The 11,552-nt window shown below is 41.6% G+C and overlaps 1 protein-coding gene across 4 annotated transcripts in view; it reads right to left on the bottom strand.

The window, feature by feature from the left end:
- DLGAP2 (DLG associated protein 2) overlaps positions 1-11,552 on the bottom strand; it is a 698,632-nt gene that overhangs the window by 667,907 nt on the left and 19,173 nt on the right. The window lies entirely within an intron of this gene.

The following is an 11,552-nucleotide window of genomic DNA, read 5'->3' as shown; positions in this document are numbered from 1 at the left end:
AAAAAAAAAAAAACACCTTATAAAAAGGGAAAAGGCGCTTGTGTAGGTGTGCTGGATCTGAGACGTGTCAAGTCTCCCAGCACCGCTTTGAGATCTCAAATAAACTTTGCTTGCTTCTCCACCCTGGTGCATTTATTGGCGCTAAGCACTCTGCGCACGAACTACTGTTGCTTGCCTCGGGCACCCTCTGTGCCTGCAACAGCAGGACATCTGGGGCTCTGACTCAGAGCAGTCGTTTGTCTCTCTGATTCTTTAGTAGGCTTGCCTGATATTCTAGGCAGGACTGACTCTCCATTAGACAAAATGTAAAGAAGAGAATGACTTGGGGAATCATTCCCATTTTTGTTCATGAGTCCCCGACTGACCACACCGAGGCCAGCCAGGAGCACCCATGACAGCAGCAGACGGTACAGTGTGACTGGCAAGTTGACAATGACAGTTACAAGGCAGCAGATGGTACAATAGGGCTGGTAACCATCTCTGCTAATTCGCAAAGGCAAGGGGATGCTGCTGTCTAGCACTGCAGTACCGCGTCTGTTAGCAACACCCAGTAGACATATGGTGACAGTGAAAGAAAGGCTGAACGGGCTCCATGGTTGCCGTGCTATGGCATCTGCCTGGACGATCCAGGGAAAAGGGCGCGTTGCTTTCATGGAGGGAGGATTGACTGACAACATTTACCCATAACCACCTGCGACAAGTTTTTGGCGCCATCAGGCATTGGGATTTCAACCCAGAATTCCAATGGCTGGGGGAGACTGCAGGAACTAAGGGATAGCTATGGGACAGCTACCCACAGTACAATGCTCTGGAAGTCGACGCTAGCTTCGGTACATGGACGCACACCGCCGAATTAATGTGCTGAGTGTGGCCGCATGCACTCGACTTTATACAATCTGTTTCCAAATATCGGTTTCTATAAAATCAGAATAATCCCATAGGTAGACATTTTCCCTGATTCAACAAGGTACTTAAGCACTTGTAGAACATTAAGCATTTACTTCAGTAGGACTACTCACGTGCTTAAATTCTGCATGTGCTTAAGCATCTTGCTGAATCAAGGGTTTACACCCCACTTCATCTGCTTCACAATAAAACTACAGTAACTGCACACTGGTTTCCTTGATCTTTTCCCTCTGAAACAGGACAGAACTAGGAGGCACAGCCATCTCTGACAAAAAATTAGCCAAAGTTTTTGGCATTTCTAAAAACCCTGGGAAGCTGGAACAAAACATATATATTGCGGTGTTGAGGGGAGAAGATCTAAAAACTGGCATCTTAACCTTTCTTAGAAATCTGGCTTTCCTTTAAGCTCCTGCTCTTGGAAAAACTGCAGCTGAGGTTTATTGCTACAAGATTCATTTTAGAGTCTGATTTTAACAGTGACACACTGTATAACTGTGTGAATGCAGACTCCATAGACAAGGAAGCAGCCTTCGGGGGGACAGACAGATGGACACACACACCCCAAACTGTAGCCCACATATTTCCATACTAATTCCTGCCAATTCCAGCAGCTCAGGGGACTTATATCTGGTAACCCTCCATGAAGCCATCTCAATGACTGAAAATAAGACTTATCCAGCTGGTAACCAGTCTCCATTTAATCATCATAAGCCTAAATACAATGGCTCACATATACCTTGGGAGTTGGGACAGTCTTTCTGTTATGTGTTTGTACCACCTAGCACAGTAAGGCCTTGGTTTATGATTGGGGATACCAGGCATTACCACAGTACAAATAAATAATAAAATGGGTAAAATATAGACTAGGAGGAGGATCATTATCCTAGCAACAAAAAACAGGACCTCTTTGGCAAAGAAACTAGCCTCTGGTAACACCAAATGCTATATAACAGTCAAATCACCTTAGCTTATGAGAACCAACAAGATCACAGCCCAAGTAAACCTGTAACTAGTCACCATTTGGACGGCAGAAAAACAGAGGTGATAAAACACGCTACATCAGTTCCTAAATAAAGATAAATGCTTTTTGTTAAACCTATTTATTACCTGAAAGGGTGAAAAAAATATATATTCCCATATATTTAAAAATATCCTTGACACACTTTCTATAGATAGGGCTACAACAAAAACAGTTTTAAGCTTAATATATTCATAATCCTAAAGTCAATGGGACTTCTCACATGCTTAATGTTAAGGACTTGCTTAAGTAAGTTCCTGAACTGGAGCCTAAAGCACTAGGCTGGGACTTCATTGCAAAATCTGGCCTTAGGGAGCTTTTAAGATGATTTTTTGCTCACACACACACACACACACACACACACACACACACACACACACACGGCTGAATGTTAATATTTGAAATATTTAAGATGACTAGATATCACTGAGAAATGGGCTCATTTGTGACAACTGAATAAAAATTAACTGAGCTATAAGCATTTAAAAACAGAGGTTTGCACATGGGAAGTACAATGTTCTTATTAGTTTCTTTGAGAGAGGACACATGTTTATTATGGACTTGCCAAATTTGAAGCCACTAGCTTTAAAACTCTGTGACTAATCCCAACCTTTTCTTAATTTTTCAATATTTTTCATTAATGTTAATGGGACTACTCCAATGCACAAAGTTAGGCATATGCTTAAGTATCTTTCTAAATTGGGCCTAAATGTGTTAAAAGTATACTTTTTTCACCTTTATCTAATGTGAAAATTGACTGAAATAATTTTGCCTCAACTTTCCCAGGTATTTACTTCTTGAATGACAGCAAGCATGAAAAAAGTCAACCCAGAAATGGAATTTTTCAAAAGTTCTGAGCATCTAAATTGGGGGTTTAAAATAAAATTAAATTACGACTTTTTATCTACAGTGATTATTAGAAGGTGAGTGCTATTCAGTATCCACTTTGGAAATTCTTCATAATTCTAGGTGCAGATAGAAAAGGGGGAAAAGATTCAGAGAATAAGCATTATTTATTCATTCAATGTTATATAATGCTCCTGCACACATCCACACTTTCATCTACAATAAATTACAATCAACCATCAAGATTAAATACTTGCAATGTTAGTCACATTACCAAAATAAATCCCTCATTATAACAAGCAAACTCCAAAACCAACTCAAATGTTAGTTTGACAATAGAAATGTTTTAGAAAATAGAAGACCCTTGAAGTATGGACAGATGGCCTCAAAGGTACACAGGACCTGGACCATGAAGAGCTGTAGAAATTTCATTCAATCCCTTGAACTGCAACTGGAAACTGAACAGAAGCCAATGCAGCCTACAGAACAAAGGTGTAGTGTACTCCCTGCAAGTATTGCCAAATAAATATACAGATATATTCTGTACCAGCTGAAGTGCCGAGAGGTCTGTTGTTACCATCTATAGGAAAAACAAATAGTGAGATTTTTATTAATGTATTTATATTATGGAAGTTCTTAAAGAATGTCATTATCGTTTCCTGGTGATGTACATCCACATTACAGGAAACTTTTTTTTTTAAATAAAAGTCTTTGTTTTTACCTATACGTGACGGAAAATGAACATAACTTCTTTGAATAGTTGTGAAATGACAATCTAGCATATATAGGTGGCTAAAGGGTTTTAGTCTGTTCCCATTCCAGTCAATGGGAGTTTTGCCATATACTTGGATAGGAGCAAGAGTGAGCCTGCACATGGAATTTTTAAATGAAATCAATAAGAATTTCATCTCTATAATGGCTATATTATTAGCACTAATTTGTTGTGTCTGGTACCACTCAGTTCTTTGATATAGTAATCTTCCATGTATTTTATTATTATGTTTTAGTCACTTATGTTTTGGATTTTTTTAATGGGAAAACAGTTTATTTAAAATAAATGGGAAATTTAAAAAAAGCAATAAGTACAAAGGGCTTTTTAAGGTTATAGAGTGAAAAAAATACGTAAAACAGGAAATGCAAAAGTTAAGATTATATGCATAATCTTAACCCTGTCTCCACTTTCCCTTGCAGAGATGCTTTTTAATACTTTAATTAAATCACAAAGTATTGCTCAAATAATAAAATTTCTAACTTACAGTAGATACCTGTGAACAGCATATTGTAGTACTGTTTAGCCCAAAAAAACAATGCATGAAAAATCATTCATATGAAAAGTACACAAAAAAATAAAGGCAACATGTTATTACCAGTTTATAGTAAAATGTAATAATCTTGGATAACAAAAGTGGGTTTTCATAAATAGAGTTTTACAACTAAACACTTGAAAACTTTTTCATCTATCTAGGTATTTAAACCTTGTCTGATACCCTTACGCATTTATTTGCATGAATTTATAAAGTCATTTGTTTCTCTACATCTCTCAATATTTCAGTCATCTGGAATTTGTTGACGTTTCTCAGGGGAGGATGGTACTATTGTGGGAAGGGAAGGCAAGGCTGGAGAAGTGGTTCACATTTTGCTATGAAGATGTGAATATTCATGATCATTTTGATTTCTTCCTGAAAGTAGTACCACAGACAAGGGCTTGAGGCCAAGAAAGCTCTACTGCCTGTGCTCCCAAATCTGAGACTGAACTCTGGAGTTGGTAGTTCCATTGTTCCAGACAAATGTAGTTGTTGCAGGAAGTCATGATCATACCAAGTGAGCCATTCCTCCAGGTAACTTGGACAGGCCCTATGAAAGGTTTTGAAGATGAGGAGTGAACCGTAAATTTGATTAATTATTCAGCCAGGAGCCAGTGGAGAGATAAGAACACTGGGAAGATGCTTTGTTGTTCAGTGGATAGACCATTGTTGTTGGAACCACTTGGAGCTTTTTAAGTATCTAGGAATGAAACTGGATAAAAGTGCATTATAGAAATACAACCTGATAACTATGTCATCATCAGTTAGGCTTCTTTAGTAATTTTGTATGGAAATACGGTTAAATATTGAGCAGTTAGAAACAACTATGTCAGCTTAAAAATAAATTATTAATTTGCTTTAACTTGCAGGATTGGAAATATGTTTTCTTTTCAAATCCTGTACAGAAATAAAAGGATCCTTCAGAAACAAAGATCAGGGCCACTTCTAGGGGCATGTGAGCAGGGCAGTCTGCCAGGTTGGCAGTTTTCAGCAGGTTGCTGTACTGCTCAGCTTTTTTTTTTTTTTTTTTATTCTCCACGGATTGGCTAATTTTTGTTTTTCTCATCAGCTGCTCATTGGGTGTGGGGGTGAATGGCCAGGGGGTGCCAAACAATGTTTACTGCCCTGACTGGCAAAACAGCTAGGGCTGTTCCTGGCAAAGGTGCTAAATAACTTCATTTCCAGCCACCCACATTTTCTCCAGCAGAACCATAAAGTTGCAGCTAAAATAATCATCTTCTCCCACTTCACTAACCATTCCCTTCCTTAACTCTCTCACTTGTTTCCTCTTCCAACATCAGATTCAAACACTTCATCCTCAGAGCTTTGCCCCATTCGTGTGTCCATTTTCATTTCCTTCTACTCCTTCATTGCTGTATGCTTCCATCACTCTTATCCTTTGCTTGCTCTCTTTTATAGTTCCTTTGTCTCTCCTCCTACTCACAGATCCATAATTATTTCCTACCATCTACTTTGCCTGGAACTGCATCTCTCTTCTGGGGTGCCAAGCAATCTCTTAATTCTTCTTCAAGTCTCTCCTCAAGACTCTTGGCTAGCTTTCCAACATTAATCTAAGCCCACTCTTTCCCATGACCTTGTAAATAATACATTGTGACAAACAACAAATGCATGGTAATACAAAACAGTTTGTGACCAGCTTTCCTTGTAAAGCAATGCTCTCTCAAGGTGGGAAGTAATACAACTTTGTCAGTCTTCCTTTTGGTATTCAGTTGCTTTGCAATGAAACCGTCAATTTAATGCAAGTTTTTTTTCTAACACATCAAGTCTGGTAACTTTCAATGGCTATATACATGCTATGGAATTCCAATAACTCAGACACCACATTTTCTACAGTGCTTTGAGAAAGTGTGTGTGGTGGGAGGGGGATTCAAAAAGCAATTAAGCATAAAAACAATCTTTCTTGGGAAAAATATTTTATTTGTATAGACCTATCCTCTTCTAAAGCCACACCACCTCTCTTACGGTCAATTATTTTAAAGCATTAATCCATAAAAATGGTTAAGTATAATTTTTTTAAAAAACCCAAAGTAGACACTATGAAAAGTTATGCAATATTAAAAGAAGTCAAAGGGCTGTATTTTCTCTATTTCTAGAAATTCCATCCTGAAATTAAAAATGGTTTATGAGACAGAATGTGTGGTATTTGAGTTAATAACCAAGCTGAAAAGATTATCCACAGATAGAAGCCAGTAGAGTTCCTGGAAGGAATTTTTGCCAGTCTATTATTAATCAAGGGGATCATTAGCTGACAATTCTCATGGAGAAACATCTCTATCAAAATAAGTAGGGCAAAATTCTCCAGTCAGATCTGCATTATAATTTTAATATTTTGCTTTCCCTTGATTTCATTTGTGAGGCTCCCACTGACATCAATACTGTCACCGCTCCCTGACAGTTTTTTTTTTCCCCATAGCCCTAGGCAAGCTCTCCCTACTGGACACTCACCAGGCTAGTGTTTGAATCCACACTGGGTCAGTATTCTTTTGGTTTGTTGAGTCTGAGCAGAGTCCAGGCACTCCCTCTGGCTTTGCATCTCTAGGCAGGCTCTCAGAGTACAGAGCTTCCATCTACTCCCTTCTTCTGGGAGCTGGGATTTTGCAGCCCCCACCCGCCACCCCAGTAGCTTGAGTGCCAGTGTTCGCACCCTAGTTTACAGTTTATCCCATCAGAAACATATGACAGTTGAAGCAAATAGAGACAGACTTTGTGTAAGGTTTCTACTGCAATCACCCTTTCGTTTAGGCACCACAAGAGGTATACTGTACAGATCCAGGCAAAATAAGAAATGCCTGTATAAAAATCCCTGCCTCAGTTTCCCCTCCACTTTTGAGCATCCTTTGGGATTTGAGTCAGTGTCCTTTCAGGATTCTATATCCTTCTCCAGGACTCCACTCCTCCAGGTAAGACTTTCTTCCAGATTGCTGACCTGAGCAGACAGCTCCCTAGCCTTGATTGGTCCCATAGTCAAAAAGTTCCCTCTCTCTCTCCAAAAGTTGTCTTTTTTCTCTCCCCAACCCTCTGACCTTTTAAATGCTAGGAATAAGACCCAATTCTTTGTACATCTTCTGGGAAAATTGCGACTGTGCTGGGAGTGGAGAGAGAAAGAAGGGGTGTATGTGAAGAGGCAATCAACAGGAGTGAATGTTGTTCAAAAGAAGAGTTTGCTCTGTAGCTTCCTGCTGTTGGGGAGTAGCTGCCAGATGGAGAACCTGGAACAGATATGGTAGAACTGGGTTCCCCCTCTCTGGGAAATGATACGCAGAGTGTGTCTTAAGCAGGGCCGGCTCCAGGCACCAGCAAAGGAAGCATGTGCCTGGGGCGGCATGTCCAGGTCTTCAGCGGCGAGTCCTTCACTCCCTCTCTTCCTCCTCGGCAGCACTTCGGCGACAGCTCAGTTGCTTGAGGCAGCAAAAAAAGCTGGAACCGGCCCTGGTCCTAAGTGTCAAACTCTTCCTGGGGTCCTCAGCTGTACAGTGACACTTTGCCACAGTTGTGGTATGTCACAAGTGTAGAGGCAAGTGGCAACTTAGCTACCACATCTGTGGCTTCCCTTTCCCTGTGATTGGAGCTGGGGTAGTACTTGTGTCTCCTCTGTTGAAGGGGCTCCACTCAGGGCGTTACCAAGGATGAGAGTCAACTGAAGGGAAAAGTAGTTCAGAAGAGGCATTTTTAGATTCTGAAGTGGGCTCTTGTTTTTTTCTTGATCCTGAGGTCCCCAGCAACACAAAAGGATGTCCCAGTGCTGTTGTGAGTACAACTGCATATTCTGAGTGAGCATTTGAGGAAAAGTGATGATATGGAAGGACCTGGGGTGTTTGTTTCCAGTCCTGGAGCTGCCAAAGAATCATATGCAGAAATCACAGCTGGTCAGGCTAAGGCTTCCAGTCAGGACTAGTCACAGTTGGAAACATTTTCCTAAGATTCCTTGGCCGAGATACATTATTCAAATGCACTGCTCAGGAGATGTAGACATATGTCCCACTAGAGATTTTATTCATGTGCTAGGCAGCAGAGAATCTGATACCAGCTTTTACTCCTAGGGCAAAGTGGAATTTTTCTGGGAATTATTTGGATTTAGGAAGGGAACCAGGGACTGAGATAGGACAGTAGCCATTTTTTTTTTATTTAAACCGTCTATTAATGAAGTGCTTGTTTTCTTCCACAGTGAAAAATATACTGACAGCAGATATTCTGCAATGGTTTCCCATTAAGCTTAATCTAAAAGTTACAATACATTTAGGAATTGAAACGGTGAATTTAAAGGCTCCTTCAAACTTTTCCTGATAAATAAAATAGTGCAACATCTTCCCAATATATTATATTTAGGTTCTGTGTGTGGTTGACCAGGCCATTAAAAGTCCAGTTGGCGGTGCAGCAGGGCTGGCAGGCTTCCTAACTGGCTCCATGCGGCTCCCCAGAACCAGCCGGCAAGTCCCTGCAGCCCCTACACAGAGGGGCATCCAGGGGGGCTCATCACGCTGCCCCTGCTCTGAGTGCCAGCTCCACAGCTCCCATTGGCCAGGAACCGCAGCCAGTGGGAGCTGCAAGGGTAGTGTCTGCGGGCAGGGGCAGTACGCAGAGCCTCCCTGACCCCACCACCACCACCACCTAGGGGCCACAGGGACATGCTGCCTTATTCTGCCTGGAGCCCGCAACCTGCACCCTCCTCCTGTACCCCAGCCCCCTCCTGCATCCCAGCCCAGAGCCCCCTCCTGCACTCAAACTCCCTCCTAGAGCCTATACCCCAAACCTCCTCCTGCATCCCAACCCCCTGCCTCAGCCCTGATCCCCATTCTGCACTTAAACTTCCTCCTGGATCCTGCACTCCACACTCCCTGCCGCAAACCAACTCCCTGCTCCAGATCAGAACCCCCACCACACTCCAAACTCCTCATCCCTAGCCCCACCCCAGAGCGCGCACCCCCAGCCAGAGTCCTCACCTCCCCACTGCATCCTAACCCCCTGCCTCAGCCTGGAGCCCCCTCCTGCCAGGGGTGGCTCCAGGCACCAGCACCTGCTTGCTCCGCTTGGGGCAGCCAATGGGAAGGGACGGCATGTCCGGGTCTTTGGCAGCAGGTCCCTTGGTCCCTCTCAGAGGGAAGGACCTGCCGCCAAATTGCTGCCAAACAATGAAGCGGTGGTGGTAGAGCTGCCACCGAAATGCCACCAATTGCGCCTTTTTGGGGGGGAGGGCGCTTGGGGTGGCAAAAGTGCTGGAGCCAATCCTGCCTCCCACACTCTGAAACCTTCATTTCTGGCCCCACCCCAGAGTCCCTAGCCCCATCCTAGAGTCTGAAAGCCCTCCCACACCCCAACCCCCTGCCTCAACCATAGCCCCCTCCCACACCCTGAACCCCTTGGCCCCACCCCCAAGCCCCTCCTGTATGCCAAACCCCTCATCCCTGGCCCCAGCCCAGAGCCCACACTCCCAACCAGGGCCCTTACCCTTTTCAGCTCCCTACCCGTAGCACCAGCCTGAAGCCCCCACCCACATGCTGAACCCCTCATTTCTAGCCCCATGCTAGAGCCCACACCCCCAGCCAGAGCCCTCACCCGCTCCCACACCTCAACCCCCCTGCTCCAGCCTGATGAAAATGAGCGAGTAAGTGAAGGCAGGAGAGAGTGAGTAACAGAGGGAGGGGGACCTTAGAAGAGATGATGCAGGAGCGGGGCAAGGGTGTTCAATTTTGTGCATTAGAAAGTTGGCAACCCTAATTACTTAGCATTTTCATCAATCCAATGAACAACAGGTTTTCTGTATTTGGTGCTGCCTCAGGCAAGGGGGAGCAAAGAGAGGAGCTTGTTGACATGTTACAAACAGATAAAAACTGATTATTTAAAAAACTTTTAATTGAAATCAGATTTTATTTAATTAAAGTTAAATACACATTGAAATAAACCTATTTAAAATTAAATCTGGAATTGACAGCCTAAGTTAAGGCACAAATTTATTACATTTTAAATTAAATATAAAAATAATTGTAAGTGCTACATGTTAGCTGCCAAGAAAGCTAAACATCTGCAACCAGAGTTTGTTGAAATGCTTCTGACAGCAGTAGCCTGTTCTACAGGTGCAGAGAGAATATTTTCTTCATTTCAGTTTATTCAGTTCAACTGCTAGTTGATTCAAAGTTAATAAATTAATTGAGTGCTGACAAAGCAGGAAAACTTGTTTCTCTTCCAATTTATAAATAAATACTAGGTAAGATAATTCCTTTATTTAATAAATCAGTTAGTTTTAAGTGCAAAACTTGTTTTGATAAACCTTTTTCTTTTGTATCAAGCACTTTTAAGGTAGTTTAATTTTCAATAATACTACTGAAACTGCTCTTTTGTACATTTCTATTTGCATTTGTATGTCCATCCAAATATAGCTTCACATAAATCATAAGTAAAAAGTTAATCACCTGGTAAATAAGAAATGCATCATTCACCATTTTCTAACAAAAAAGCAAACAATAAGCATCTGAATACATGTCAGTTACACTATATACTTGTTTAAATAAATGTGTCTTGATAGCGTGTATCATCCTGGTTAGCAAAAAGAGGCATCAATTTTTAGTGTAAAGGCTATATTTAGTTGCAAATCAACATGTTTATCTGCAAATCAAATGAGAATCAACCTTTCTTTAAGAAAATAACTAAAAAGTACAAATCCAAAACACAATTAAAACTGATGAGTTAAATCAAGGTTTCCTGCTTGCTAATTGAAATCATGATTAAAATTGGTGATTTCAGTTGCTTTAATTTAAGTCAATCTGCCCTTCAAGCACATTTATGGAGGGGATAAAGATTGGGGAGTTACTAAACTTGAGTAACTTCAGGAAGAACAATGTTCATTGGGACTGACATCTGGGACTCGGAAAATTAATGAATCAGTGAAAAGGGGAGGGCAAAAAGGAAAGGATGAGGGAAAGGGGTAGATCAGAGGGATTAAAAACAGCACCAAAATGGTCAACTACGCAGGGATTGCAAGTACCTGTTATGACTCAGATGTGAGCAGTTTAGAAATTACTGAAAATAGCAACTTGGAATGTGTACTCCATTCTGTATGTGTGCTGGAGGCAAATTGTCTTTAGATTTTGAAGCGTCTTTAGATTTTAAATCCATGTTTTTGGATTTAGTAGGGATCCAGGAAATAAGATTGTGTTCTAGGAATGATGTTTTGGTTGCTCAGAGGACTTGGAGGAGGGGCCCATCCTTCTGGTCCACTGGGCCTGCTACTTATGATGGAGTAATGTTAAGACTTATGCATCTGCAATATTGGTGCAGAGAACAGCAAAAATGTAACCAGAAAAGGGATTGTTATTTGATTTCTACTTTTTGGGTGTGAGGTATCACTGTGTTGTCATTTATAGCCCAGAGTATCAAAGGCTGAGGAAAGATCTTTTTATGGAGATTACTCCTTTCTTATTGCTGGCTCAACAGCTGGATTTGTGGGTGGGTGGGGAGGTATT

This window comes from Chelonoidis abingdonii, chromosome 3 (genome assembly GCF_003597395.2).
Source record: "Chelonoidis abingdonii isolate Lonesome George chromosome 3, CheloAbing_2.0, whole genome shotgun sequence".
NCBI lineage: Eukaryota > Metazoa > Chordata > Testudines > Testudinidae > Chelonoidis > Chelonoidis abingdonii.
Note: the sequence above shows the minus strand (reverse complement) of the source record. Positions and strands in the feature narration are given on the sequence as shown.